A 13,191-nucleotide genomic window follows, 5' to 3' on the forward strand; every position below is an offset into this window, starting at 1 on the left:
TCTAAGTTTGGTGTCACTTTACTGTGTTTCTCTTTCTTTATTAAATTCAAAAATATTTTCTCTCTTTTTATTTTAATTGATTTTCGAATTCTGCCTTTAAAAATTCAGATTTTTATTTTAAAGCTTCTTATTTTATCTTATCTTAGTTTTGGAATTTCAAAATTCAAATCTTTCAAAATTCATATCCAAGGTTTTTCAAATTTTCTTAATTAATAAATTATTTTAGTTTTCAAAACTTTTATTTTATTTTCCATTTATTTTATTTTATTTTATTCGGTTGCTTTTAATTAAATAAAATAAAAATAAAAATATATTTTATTTGCAATTCACATCAATTCCCTTTTCTCCATCATGGACCTAAGTGGAAATGAATAGTCCAGAAGGACTCTGGGGTCATATGCTAACCCCATTACGGCTGCATATGGGAGTAACATCTGTATACCTCTCATCAGAGCAAGCAGTTTTGAGCTAAATCCTCAGCTCATTATCATGGTGCAGCAAAATTGCCAGTATTCCGGTCTTCCACAGGAAGAACCTACTGAGTTTCTGGCACAATTTTTACAAATTGCTGACACGGTACATGATAAAGAAGTGGATCAGGATGTCTACAGATTACTACTGTTTTCATTTGCTGTAAAAGATCAAGCTAAAAGGTGGTTAAATAACCAACCCACAGCAAGCATAAAAATATGAAAACACTTATCAGACAAATTTCTGAATCAATATTTCCCTCCAATAAGGATGACACAGCTAAGGCTGGACATCCAAGGCTTTAAACAAGAGGATGATGAATCCCTTTATAATGCCTGGGAGAGGTACATAGGGATGCTAAGGAAATGCCCCTCTAAAATATTTTCAGAGCGGGTGTAGTTAGACATCTTCTACTACGGGCTTACAGAAAAAGCTCAGATATCTCTAGACCACTCAGCTGGTGGATCTATACACATGAGAAAGACTATTGAAGAAGCTTAAGAGCTTATCGATACAATTGTTAGAAATCAGCATCTGTATATAAGTAGTGAGTCCTCCATGAAAGAAGAAGCTAAGGCAGTATCAACTGACTTTAGTCCTCAGGAACAAGTTGCTGAACTCAATCAGCAACTATCTTCTATAACAAGGCAGTTAGCAGAATTTAAGGAGATGCTACAAGAAACCAAAAATGCTAACAAAAATATGGAATCGCAATTGAATCAGACAAAACAGCAGTTATCAAAACAGATAACAGAAGAGTGCCAAGCAGTTCAATTAAGAAGTGGAAAAACATTGAATACCTCAACTCAAAGCAGCAGAAAGCCAAGAAAAGAACAGCTGATAGAGGACGAGCAACCTGCTACCCAAAATCCCTTTGAGGATAGTAAGAGCCCAGAGAGGAATAACTCTGGCGTTCAAACGCCAGAAAAGGGTGAAAAACTGGCGTTAAACGCCCAATCCATGTCCAGTTCTGGCGTTCAAATGCCAGAAAGGGGAGGGAATCTGGTGTTAAACGCCTATCCAGCCCCCAAGCCTGGCGTTCAAACGCCAATGAGAGATCAGACACCTGCAAGTGCTGATGGTAAGCCCTCTAAGAAGGCTTCTCCAACCACCTTTGTAGGGAATAAACCTGTAGCAACTAAGGTTGAAGAGTACAAAGCCAAGATGCCTTATCCTCAGAAACTCCACCAAGTGGAACAGGATAAACAATTTACCCATTTTACAGACTATCTCAGGACTCTTGAAATCAAGATTCCGTTTGCAGAGGCACTTGAGCAAATACCCTCTTATGCTAAGTTCATGAAAGAGATCTTAAGTCATAAGAAGGATTGAAGGGAAACTTAAAAAGTCTTCCTCACTGAAGAGTGCAGTGCAGTCATTTTAAAGAGCTTACCGAAAAAGCTTAAGGATCCTGGGAGCTTTATGATACCATGCACATTAGAAGGTACTTGTACCGAGACAGCTCTATGTGATCTTGGGGCAAGTATCAACCTAATCCCTGCATCCACTATCAGAAAGCTTAGCTTGACTGAAGAGGTCAAACCAACCCGGATCTGTCATCAACTTGCTGATGGCTCCATTAAATACCCATCAGGCATAATTGAGGATATGATTGTCACAGTTGGGCCATTTGCCTTTCCCACTGACTTTGTAGTGCTGGAAATGGAGGAGCACAAGAGTGCAACTCTCATTCTAGGAAGACCTTTCCTAGCAACTGGATGAACCCTCATTGATGTTCAAAAAGGGGAAGTGACCTTGAGGGTCAATGAGGATGAGTTCAAGTTAAATGCTGTCAAAGCTATGCAGCATCCAGACACATCAAATGACTGTATGAGTGTTGATATTATTGACTCCCTGGTAGAGGAGAACAACATGGCTGAGAGTCTCGAATCAGATCTAGAAGACATCTTTAAAGATATTCAGCCTGATCTGGAGGAATCAGAGGAAATAAAAGAACTTCTGAAAATTTCACAGGAAGAGGAAAAACCTCATAAACCCGAGCTCAAACCACTACCACCATCCCTGAAATATGCATTTTTGGGAGAGGTTGACACTTTTCCGGTGATCATAAGCTCCGCCTTAAATCCACAGGAAGAGAAAGCACTACTTCAAGTGCTAAGGACACATAAGACAGCTCTTGGGTGGTCCATAAGTGATCTTAAGGGCATCAGCCCAGCAAGATGCATGCACAAGATCCTGTTGGAGGATGATGCTAAGCCAGTGGTTCAACCACAGAGGCGGCTAAATCCAGCCATGAAGGAGGTGGTGCAGAAAGAGGTCACCAAGTTACTGGAGGCTGGGATTATTTATCCTATTTCTGATAGCCCCTGGGTGAGCCCTGTCCAAGTTGTCCCCAAGAAGGGAGGCATAACAGTGGTTCATAATGAAAAGAATGAACTTGTTCCTACAAGAACAGTTACACGGTGGCGTATGTGTATTGACTATAGAAGGCTCAATACAGCCACTAGGAAGGATCACTTTCCTTTACCATTCATAGACCAGATGCTAGAGAGATTAGCAGGTCATGAATATTACTGCTTTTTGGATGGCTATTCAGGTTACAACCAAATTGCAGTAGATCCTCAGGACCAAGAGAAAACAACATTCACATGTCCTTCTCGAGTGTTTGCCTACATAAGGATGCCTTTTGATCTGTGCAATGCACCTGCAACCTTTCAGATGTGCATGCTCTCTATCTTCTCTGATATGGTAGAGAAATTTCTGGAAGTCTTCATGGATGACTTTTCAGTATTTGGAGACTCATTCAGCTCCTGCCTTGACCATTTAGCACTTGTTCTGAAAAGATGCCAAGAGAATAGAGGTGGATCAAGCTAAAGTGAAGGTAATTGAAAAATTACCACCACCTACCAATATTAAGGCAATCAGAATATTTTTGGGGCATGCAGGATTCTATAGGAGGTTTATAAAGGATTTTTCAAAAATTGCAAAACCTCTGAGCAATTTGCTAGCTGCTAACACGCCATTTGTGTTTGACACAGAGTGTCTGCAGGCGTTTGAAACTCTGAAAGCTAAGCTGGTCACAGCACCAGTTATTTCTGTACCAGACTGGACATTACCATTCGAACTTATGTGTGATGCCAGTGACCATGCCATTAGTACAGTGCTAGGATAGAGGCATAACAAGCTTCTGCACATTATTTACTATGCCAGCCGTGTTTTAAATGACGCACAGAAGAATTACACAACTACAGAAAAGGAGCTGCTTGCAGTGGTTTATGCCATTGACAAGTTTAGATCCTATTTAGTAGGATCAAAAGTGATTGTATACACTGACCATGCTGCTCTTAAATATCTACTCACAAAGCAGGATTCAAAACCCAGGCTCATAAGATGGGTGTTGCTTCTGCAAGAGTTTGATATAGAAATAAGAGATAGAAAAGGGACAGAGAACCAAGTGGCTGATCATCTGTCCCGAATAGAACCAGTAGAAGGGGCGTCCTCCCCCTCTATTGAGATCTCTGAAACCTTTCCGGATGAGCAATTATTTTCCATTCAGGAAACACCATGGTTTGCAGACATTGCAAACTATAAAGCTGTAAGATTCATACCCAAAGAGTACAACAGGCAGCAAATAAAGAAATTGATCTCTGATGCAAAGTACTACTTATGGGATGAATCATATCTCTTTAAGAGATGTGCAGACAGAATAATCTGTAGATGTGTGCCCAAGGAAGAGGCATAGAAGATCTTATGGCATTGCCATGGATCACAATATGGAGGCCATTTCGGAGGTGAGCGAACAGCCACCAAGGTTCTCCAATGTGGCTTCTACTGGCCTACTCTCTATAGAGACTCCCAAGAGTTTGTTCAAACTATGACAGCTGCTAAAGAGCTAGTAATCTACCTCATGGTTATGCCATGCCTCAACAAGAGATCTTAGAGATTGAGCTATTTGACGTATGGGGTATTGACTTCATGGGCCTTTCCCACCATCATACTCAAACACGTATATTCTAGTGGCAGTAGACTATGTATCTAAATGGGTAGAGGCAATTGCAACACCCACTAATGATACTAAGACAGTGCTGAAGTTCCTCCAGAAACATATCTTCAGCAGGTTTGGTGTCCCTAGAGTACTAATCAGTGATGGGGGCACTCATTTCTGCAATAAACAGCTTTACTCTGCTATGGTCCGGTATAGAATTAGCCACAAGGTAGCAACTCCATATCATCCACAGACAAATGGGCAGGCTGAAGTGTCTAATAGAGAACTAAAAAGAATCCTGGAATGGACTGTAATTGCCCGTAGAAGGGATTGGACAAAAAGCTTGGATGATGCTCTATGGGCATACAGAACAGCGTTTGAGACTCCTATAGGAACCTCTCCATACCAGCTTGTGTATGGCAAGGCCTGTCATCTACCCGTGGAACTGGAGCATAAGGCCTACTGGGCAACCATGTTCCTAAACCTAGATGCTAAGTTAGCTAGAGAGAAGAGATTACTCCAGTTAAATGAGCTAGAGGAATTCTGACTCAATGCTTTCGAAAATGCAAAAATTTACAAGGAGAAAGCAAAAAGGTGGCATGATAAGAAACTGTCATCCAGAGTCTTTGAACCAGGACAGAAGGTTCTGCTGTTTAACTCTAGGCTCAGATTATTCCTTGGAAATTAAAATCCCGGTGGAGGGGACCATATGTGATTACAAGTGTGTCACCATATGGATATGTAGAGCTTCAGGATATTGACTCTAATAAAAAGTTCATTGTTAATAGACAGAGAGTCAAGGATTATCTTGAAGGAAATGTTGAGCAAGAATGCCCAAAGCTAAGATTGGATTAAAGCTCAGTAAGGTCCAGCTAAAGACAATAAAGAAGCGCTTGCTGGGAGGCAACCCAGCCATTAGCTAAGTTTATTTGTTATTTAAATAATAATTATATGAGTTTGATATAAATTTTCTTCAAGGTCAATTATCAATTGGAGGAGTTCACAGAGTTACAGAAGAATTCAGAGCATAAAGCAGAGAAAAGGAGCTCACTGGCACAAAAATGCCAGTAAGGGGTATTGTTGGCGTTAAATGCCAGAATGGGCACCATTCTGGGCGTTAAATGCCAGAATGGGCACCATTCTGGGCGTTTAACGCCAGAATTGCAGCATCCTGGGTGTTTAGAAAAACGCCCAGTGATAAAGGCTTTCTGGCGTTTAACGCCAGCCAGAGTACCTGGCTGGGCGTTAAACACCCAAAAGAAGCAACAAATGGGCGTTAAACGCCAGAATGAGTGCCATTCTGGGCGTTTAACGCCAGGAATATGGAGGGGAGAAAGTTTTGTTTCCAACTCAAATTTTTTTCAAATTTTCATGGTTCCATCCAAAATTTCTTGCAAAAACATGTTACAAATTATCATCTTTCAATTTCAATTTCAAAAAAATAAGACAAATTAAAAAAATATTTTTCTTTAATCCTAAAAATCTTTCTCAAATCTTCTTCAATTTCTTTTCAAATCTTTTTCAAAACTCATCTATCTTTTTAATTTCTTCTCAAATCTTTTCAACTCATCCTATTATCTTTTCAAATTCAGATTTATCTTTTTCAAATCTCTCATATCTTTTCAATTTTAAAATTTCATCTTTTTCATATCATATTTATCTTTTACAAATCATATCTTCTATCATATCTTTTTCAAAATTTTTGAACCCATCCCCTTCCTTTTAAATTCACAATCGGCCCCCCCTCTCCTCCATAACTCAAATTTGACTCTCCTTCTATTCCTCTCCTTTCCTTTCTTTTGCTTGAGGACAAGCAAACCTCTATGTTTGGTGTGTTTTTTGTGATCACTGAGCTAAGATTCACTAAGATCATGGCTCCTAAGGGAAAACAAACCACTTCAAGAGGCAAGAAAGAGAACACTCCAAAACTACTTTGGAATCAAGAGAGGTTCTTAACCAAAGAACAGGCAGACCATTACCACAAAATAATGGGTCTAAGGTCAGTGATCCCGAAAGTTAAATTCGATCTGAAAGAAGACGAATATCCGGAGATCCAAGAGCAGATTCGAAACAGGGGCTGGGAAATTCTAGCTAATCCTGAGACAAAGGTGGGTAGAAACATGGTTCAGGAATTCTACTCAAATCTGTGGCAAACAGATAAGCAGAAAATGACTGGAACCGCCTTCTATACCTTTCGAACCATGGTCAGAGGGAAGATTATTTACTTCCACCTGGACAAAATAAGAGAGGTCTTCAAGCTGCCTCAATTACAAGATGATCCAGAATCCTTTAACAGGAGAATAGTGAGATTTGATAAGTGCTTAGACCAAGTTCTAGAGGACATATGCATCCCTAGAACCAAGTGGATAACCAACACAAAAGGTGTCCCGAATCAACTAAAGAGAGGAGATCTCAAACCAGTTGCTAGGGGCTGGCTGGACTTCATTTGGCGTTCTATCTTGCCCACCAGCAACCGCTCTGAAGTCACTGTCAAAAGAGCAGTGATGATCCACTGCATTATGCTGGGAAACGAAGTGGAGATTCATCATCTGATTTCTTGTGAGCTTTACACAATTGCAAACAAGAACTCCACTGACGCCAAATTGGCTTACCCAAGCTTAATCTCTCTGCTATGTAAAGATGCTGGGGTAAAGATGGGAGTGGATGAGTATATCTCAGTCGAGCACCCAATCACCAAAAAGTCAATGGAAGGACAACAAGTGCAAGATAACTCCATCAAAAGGAGGGCACATGAGTTCCTTCCAGAAATCCCTCAGATTGACTACTGGACTCGCTTAAAAGCATCTGTCACCAAGCTGCAAGAAGCTATGGATCAACTAAATGAAGAACAGCAGATTCAAAACAGCATGCTCTGAAACTGCTGAAGGAACAAGAGAAGCAAGGGCGTGAGCTACAGGAACTGAAGCGCCAGAAGCTCCCCCTTGAAGAGCCAGGCGTCCCACAACTTGAAGGAGTACTTACCTCTCCCACTGCAGGTTGTTGAGTCCTAACTCTGTGATAACTTTTGTTAGTAGAGATCTATTTTAAGAGTCATTTATTTTTATGTTTTTAATTTTCTGTCTTCTATTATTATTGGTCTGCTTTTATGTTTATTTTAAGTCCTATTTTTATTTCATGATTAATAAAATCTAGAGTTTATACCTTAAAGCTATGAATGTCCTATGAATCCATCACCTTTCTTAAATGAAAAATATTTTTAATTACAAAAGAACAAGAAGTACATGGTTTCGAATTATATCTTGAAAATAGTTTAATTATTTTGATGTGGTGACAACACTTGTTTTCTGAATGAATGCTTGAACAGTGCATACTTTTGAATTTGTTGTTTATGAATGTTAAAATTGTTGGCTCTTGAAAGAATGATGGAAAAGGAGAAATGTTATTGATAATTTGAAAAATCATAAAATTGATTCTTGAAGCAAGAAAAAGCAGTGAAAAGCTTGAAAAAAAAAGAGAGAAAGAGAAGAAGAAAAAGCAAGCAGAAAAAGCCAATAGCCCTTTAAACCAAAAGGCAAGGGTAAAATAAAAAGGATCCAAGGCTTTGAGCATCAGTGGATAGGAGGGCCCACAGGAATAAAATCCTGGCCTAAGCGGCTAAACCAAGCTGACCCTAACCATGTGCTTGTGGCGTGAAGGTATCAAGTGAAGAACTTGAGATTGAGCGGTTAAAGTCGTGGTCCAAAGCAAAAAGAGTGTGCTTAAGAGCTCTGGACATCTCTAATTGGGGACTCTAGAAAAGCTGAGTCACAATCTGAAAAGGTTCACCCATTTATGTGTCTGTGGCATTTATGTATCCGGTGGTAATACTGGAAATCAAAATGCTTAGGGTCACGGCCAAGACTCATAAAGTAGCTGTGTTCAAGAATCAACATACTGAAATAAGAGAATCAATAATACTATCTGGATCCTGAGTTCCTATAGATGCCAGTCATTCTGAACTTCAAAGGATAAAATGAGATGCCAAAACTGTTCAGAAGCAAAAAGCTACAAGTCCTGCTCATCTAATTGAAGCTAATCTTCATTGATAAGTTTGGAATTCATTGTATATTCTCTTCTTTTTATCCTATTTTATTTTTAGTTTCTTGGGGACAAGCAACAATTTAAGTTTGGTGTTGTGATGAGCGGATAATTTATACGCTTTTTAGCATTGTTTTTACATAATTTTTAGTATGATTTAGTTAGTTTTTACTTTGTTTTTATTAGTTTTTATGCAAAATTCACATTTCTGGACTTTACTATAAGTTTGTGTGTTTTTTTGTGATTTCAGGTATTTTCTGGCTGAAATTGAGGGACCTGAGCAAAAATCTGATTTAGAGGCTGAAAAAGGACTGCAGATGCTGTTGGATTCTGACATCCCTGTACTCGAAGTGAATTTTTTGGAGCTACAGAATCCCAATTGGTGCTCTCTCAATTGCGTTGGAAATTAGGCATCCAGGGCTTTCTAGCAATATATAATAGTCCATAATTTGCTCGAGTTTTGACGACGCAAACTGGCGTTCAAACGCCAACTTCCTGCCCTATTATGAAGTTAAACGCCAGAAACAGGTTACAAATCAGAGTTAAACGCCACAAACAGGCTGAAAGTTGGCGTTTAACTCCTAGATGAGTCTCTACATGTGAAAGTTTCAATGCTCAGCCCAAGCACACACCAAGTGGGTCCGGAAGTGGATTTCTGCACTATCTGCACTTAGTTACTCATTTTTTGTAAACCTAGTGGCTAGTTTAGTATAAAAACTACTTTTAGTGATTTATTTCACATCTTTTGATCATTTTTGAGACTATCTTTGTATCACTTTTGATCTCTTGACCACGTTTAGGGGGCTGGCCATTCGGCCATGCCTGGACCATTATCCCTTATGTATTTTCAACAGTAGAGTTTCTACTCCATAGATTAAGGTGTAGAGCTCTGCTGTTCCTCATAAATTAATGCAAAGTACTATTGTTTTCTATTCAATTCAAACTTATTCCTATTCTAAGATATTCATTCCGCACCCAAGAACATGATAAATGTGATGATTATTTGACACTCATCACCATTCTCACCTATGAACGCGTGCCTGACAACCACTTCTATTCTACATGAAAAATAGCTTGAGTGTGTATCTCTTAGCCTCCATTCCGAAAAATCAGAGTCTTCGTGGTATAAGCTAGAATCAATTGGCAGCATTCTTGAGATCCGAAAAGTCTAAACCTTGTCTGTGGTATTCCGAGTAGGATTTGGGATGGGATGACTGTGACGAACTTCAAACTCACGAGTGTTGGGCGTAGTGACAGACGCAAAAGGATCAATGGATCCTATTCCAACATGAGTGAGAACCGACAGATGATTAGCCGTGCGGTGATAATGCATTTGGACCATTTTCACTGAGAGGACGGATGGTAGCCATTGACAACGGTGATCCCCCAACATACAGCTTGCCATGGAAAGGAGTATGAATGATTAAATGAAGACAGTAGGAAAGCAGAGATTCAGAAGCAACAAGCATCTCCATACGCTTATTTGAAATCCCACCAATGAATTATGTAAGTATTTCTATCTTATTTTATATTTTATTTATATTTTAATTATCAAAACCTCATAACCATTTGAATCTTCCTGACTGAGATTTACAAGATGACCATAGTGCACTTGGACGACCTAGTGCACTTGCTGGTTAGTTGTGCGGAGTTGTGAAAAGGAGTTGAGATTACAATCGTGCGTACCAAGTTTTTGGTGCCGTTGATATCACAATTTCGTGCACCACCCACTATCTTTGTTACTCGCTTAGCCAAGATCCGCGTGCTTGACAACCACAAGCGGTCTACATGATGTTCAACGTAGTCATTGGATGACAGCCGGAGTATATTCTCCTGGGTATCTGATTCACGATTTGCATCGTCTATCCTGACAATAGAGCATCCGAATTTGTTATTAGAACCTTCGTGGTATAGGCTAGAACCAATTGGCAGCATTCCTGAGATCCGGAAAGTCTAAACCTTGTCTATGGTATTCCGAGTAGGATCTGGGAAGGGATGACTGTGACGAGCTTCAAACTTGCGAATGTTGGGCGTAGTGACAGTGTACAAAAGGATAGAGAGATCCTATTCCGACGCTAGTGAGAACCACAGATGATTAGCCGTGCGGTAGCTGTGCCTGGTATTTTTCATCCGAGACGAGAAATCCGACAGTTGATTAGCCGTGCAGAGATCGTACCTGGTATTTTTCATCCGAGAGGATCATACAGCTTGCCATGGAATGGAGCACGCATGATTGGATGAAGACAATAGGAAAGCAGAGGTTCAGAAGTAACAAAGCATCTCCAAACGCTTATCTAAATTTCCCACCAATGAATTACATAAGTATCTCTATTTTAATTTATGTTTTATTCATCTTTTAATTATCAAAACCTCATAACCATTTGAATCGCTTGACTAAGATTTACAGGATGACCATAGCTTGCTTCAAGCCAACAATCTCCGTGGGATCGACCCTTACTCATGTAAGGTATTACTTGGACGACCCAGTGCACTTGTGGTGCACAAAATTGTGATCATCAATGGTGCCAACAACTTGGTACGCACAATTGTAATCTCAACTCTTTATCACAACTCCGCACAACTAACCAGCAAGTGCACTGGGTCGTCCAAGTAATACCTTACGTGAGTAAGGGTCGATCCCACGGAGATTGTCGGCTTGAAGCAAGCTATGGTCATCTTATAAATCTCAGTCAGGCAGATTCAAATGGTTATGGAGAATGGATAATTAAAATATGAATAAAACATAAAATAAAAATAGAGATAGAGATACTTATATAATTCATTGGTAGGAATTTCAGATAAGCGTATGAAGATGCTTTGTTCCTCTTGAACCTCTGCTTTCCTATTGCCTTCTTCCAATCATTCATACTCCTTTCCATGGCAAGCTTTATGTTGGGCATCACCGTTGTCAATGGCTACTTCCCGTCCTCTCAGTGAAAATGTTCTACGCACGCTGTCACCGCACGACTAATCATCTGTCGGTTCTCGATCATGTTGGAATAGGATCCATTGATCCTTTTGCGTCTGTCACACGCCCAACACTCGCGAGTTTGAAGCTCGTGACAGTCATCCCTTCCCAGATACTACTTAGAATACCACAGACAAGGTTTAGACATTCTGGATCTCAGGAATGACCGCCAATAATTCTAGCCTATACCACGAAGGTTCGAATCTCAGATTAGAAACCAAGAGATACGCATTCAAGCTTGTTTGCATGTAGAATGGAAGTGGTTGTCAGGCACGCGTTCATAGGTGAGAATGGTGATGAGTGTCACATAATCATCACATTCATCATGTTCTTGGGTGCGAATGAATATCTTGGAGAAGAAATAGACTTGAGTTGAATAGAAAAATAATAGTACTTGTATTAATTCATGAAGAACAGCAGAGTTCCACACCTTAATCTATGGTGTGTAGAAACTCCACTGTTGAAAATACAAAAGTAATGAAGGTTCATTGGCTTCGGCCCCAGAGGGGGAACCAGAATGACCAAGACGAAAATACAATAGCAAAAGGTCCTATTTATAGAAAACTAGTAGCCTAGGGTTACAGAAATAGGTAATTAATGCAGAAATCTTCTTCCGGGCCCACTTGGTGTGTGCTTGAGCTGAGCATTGAAGCTTCCATGTGTAGAGACTTTTCTTGGAGTTAAACGCCAGCTTTTGTGTCAGTTTGGGCGTTTAACTCCAGCTTTTGTACCAGTTCTGGCGTTTTGACGCCAGAATTCTTAAGCTGACTTAGAATGCCTATTTGGGCCATCAAATCTCGGGCAAAGTATGGACTATTATATATATTTCTAGAAAGCCCAGAATGTCTACGTTCCAACGCAATTGAGAGTGCGCCAATTAGGTTTCTGTAGCTCCAGAAAATCCACTTCGAGTGCAGGGAGGTCAGAATCCAACAGCATCTGCAGTCGTTTTTCAGCCTCTGAATCAGATTTTTGCTCAGGTCCCTCAATTTCAGCCAGAAAATACCTGAAATCGTAGGAAAACACACAAACTCATAGTAAAGTCCAGAAATATGATTTTTATTTAAAAACTAATAAAATCATAATAAAAACTAACTAAAATATACTAAAAATATACTAAAAACAATGCCAAAAAGCGTATAAATTATCCGCTCATCACAACACCAAACTTAAATTGTTGCTTGTCCCCAAGCAACTAAAAAAAATCAAATGGGATAAAAAGAAGAGAATATACAATGAATTCCAAAAACATCTATGAAAATCAGTATTAATTAGATGAGCGGGGCTTTTAGCTTTTTGCTTCTGAATAGTTTTGGCATCTCACTTTATCCCTTGAAGTTTAGAATGATTGGCTTCTATAGGAACTCAGAATCCAGATAGTGTTATTGATTCTCCTAGTTAAGTATGTTGATTTTTGAACACAGCTACTTTTTGAGTCTTGGCCGTGACCCTAAGCATTTTGTTTTCCAGTATTACCACCGGATACATAAATGCCACAGACACATAACTGAGTGAACCTTTTCAGATTGTGACTCAGCTTTGCTAGAGTTCCCAATTAGAGGTGTCCAGAGCTCTTAAGCACACTCCTTTTTTTGCTTTGGATCATAACTTTAACCGTTCAGTCTCAAGTTTTCACTTGACACCTTCACGCCACAAGCACATGGTTAGGGACAGCTTGGTTTAGCCGCTTAGGCTAGGATTTTATTCCTGTGGGCCCTCCTATCCACTGATGCTCAAAGCCTTGGATCCCCTTTTTTATTTCATCGTT

The sequence above is a fragment of the Arachis ipaensis genome, chromosome B5, assembly GCF_059453495.1.
Source record: "Arachis ipaensis isolate K30076 ecotype BB chromosome B5, ASM5945349v1, whole genome shotgun sequence".
NCBI lineage: Eukaryota > Viridiplantae > Streptophyta > Magnoliopsida > Fabales > Fabaceae > Arachis > Arachis ipaensis.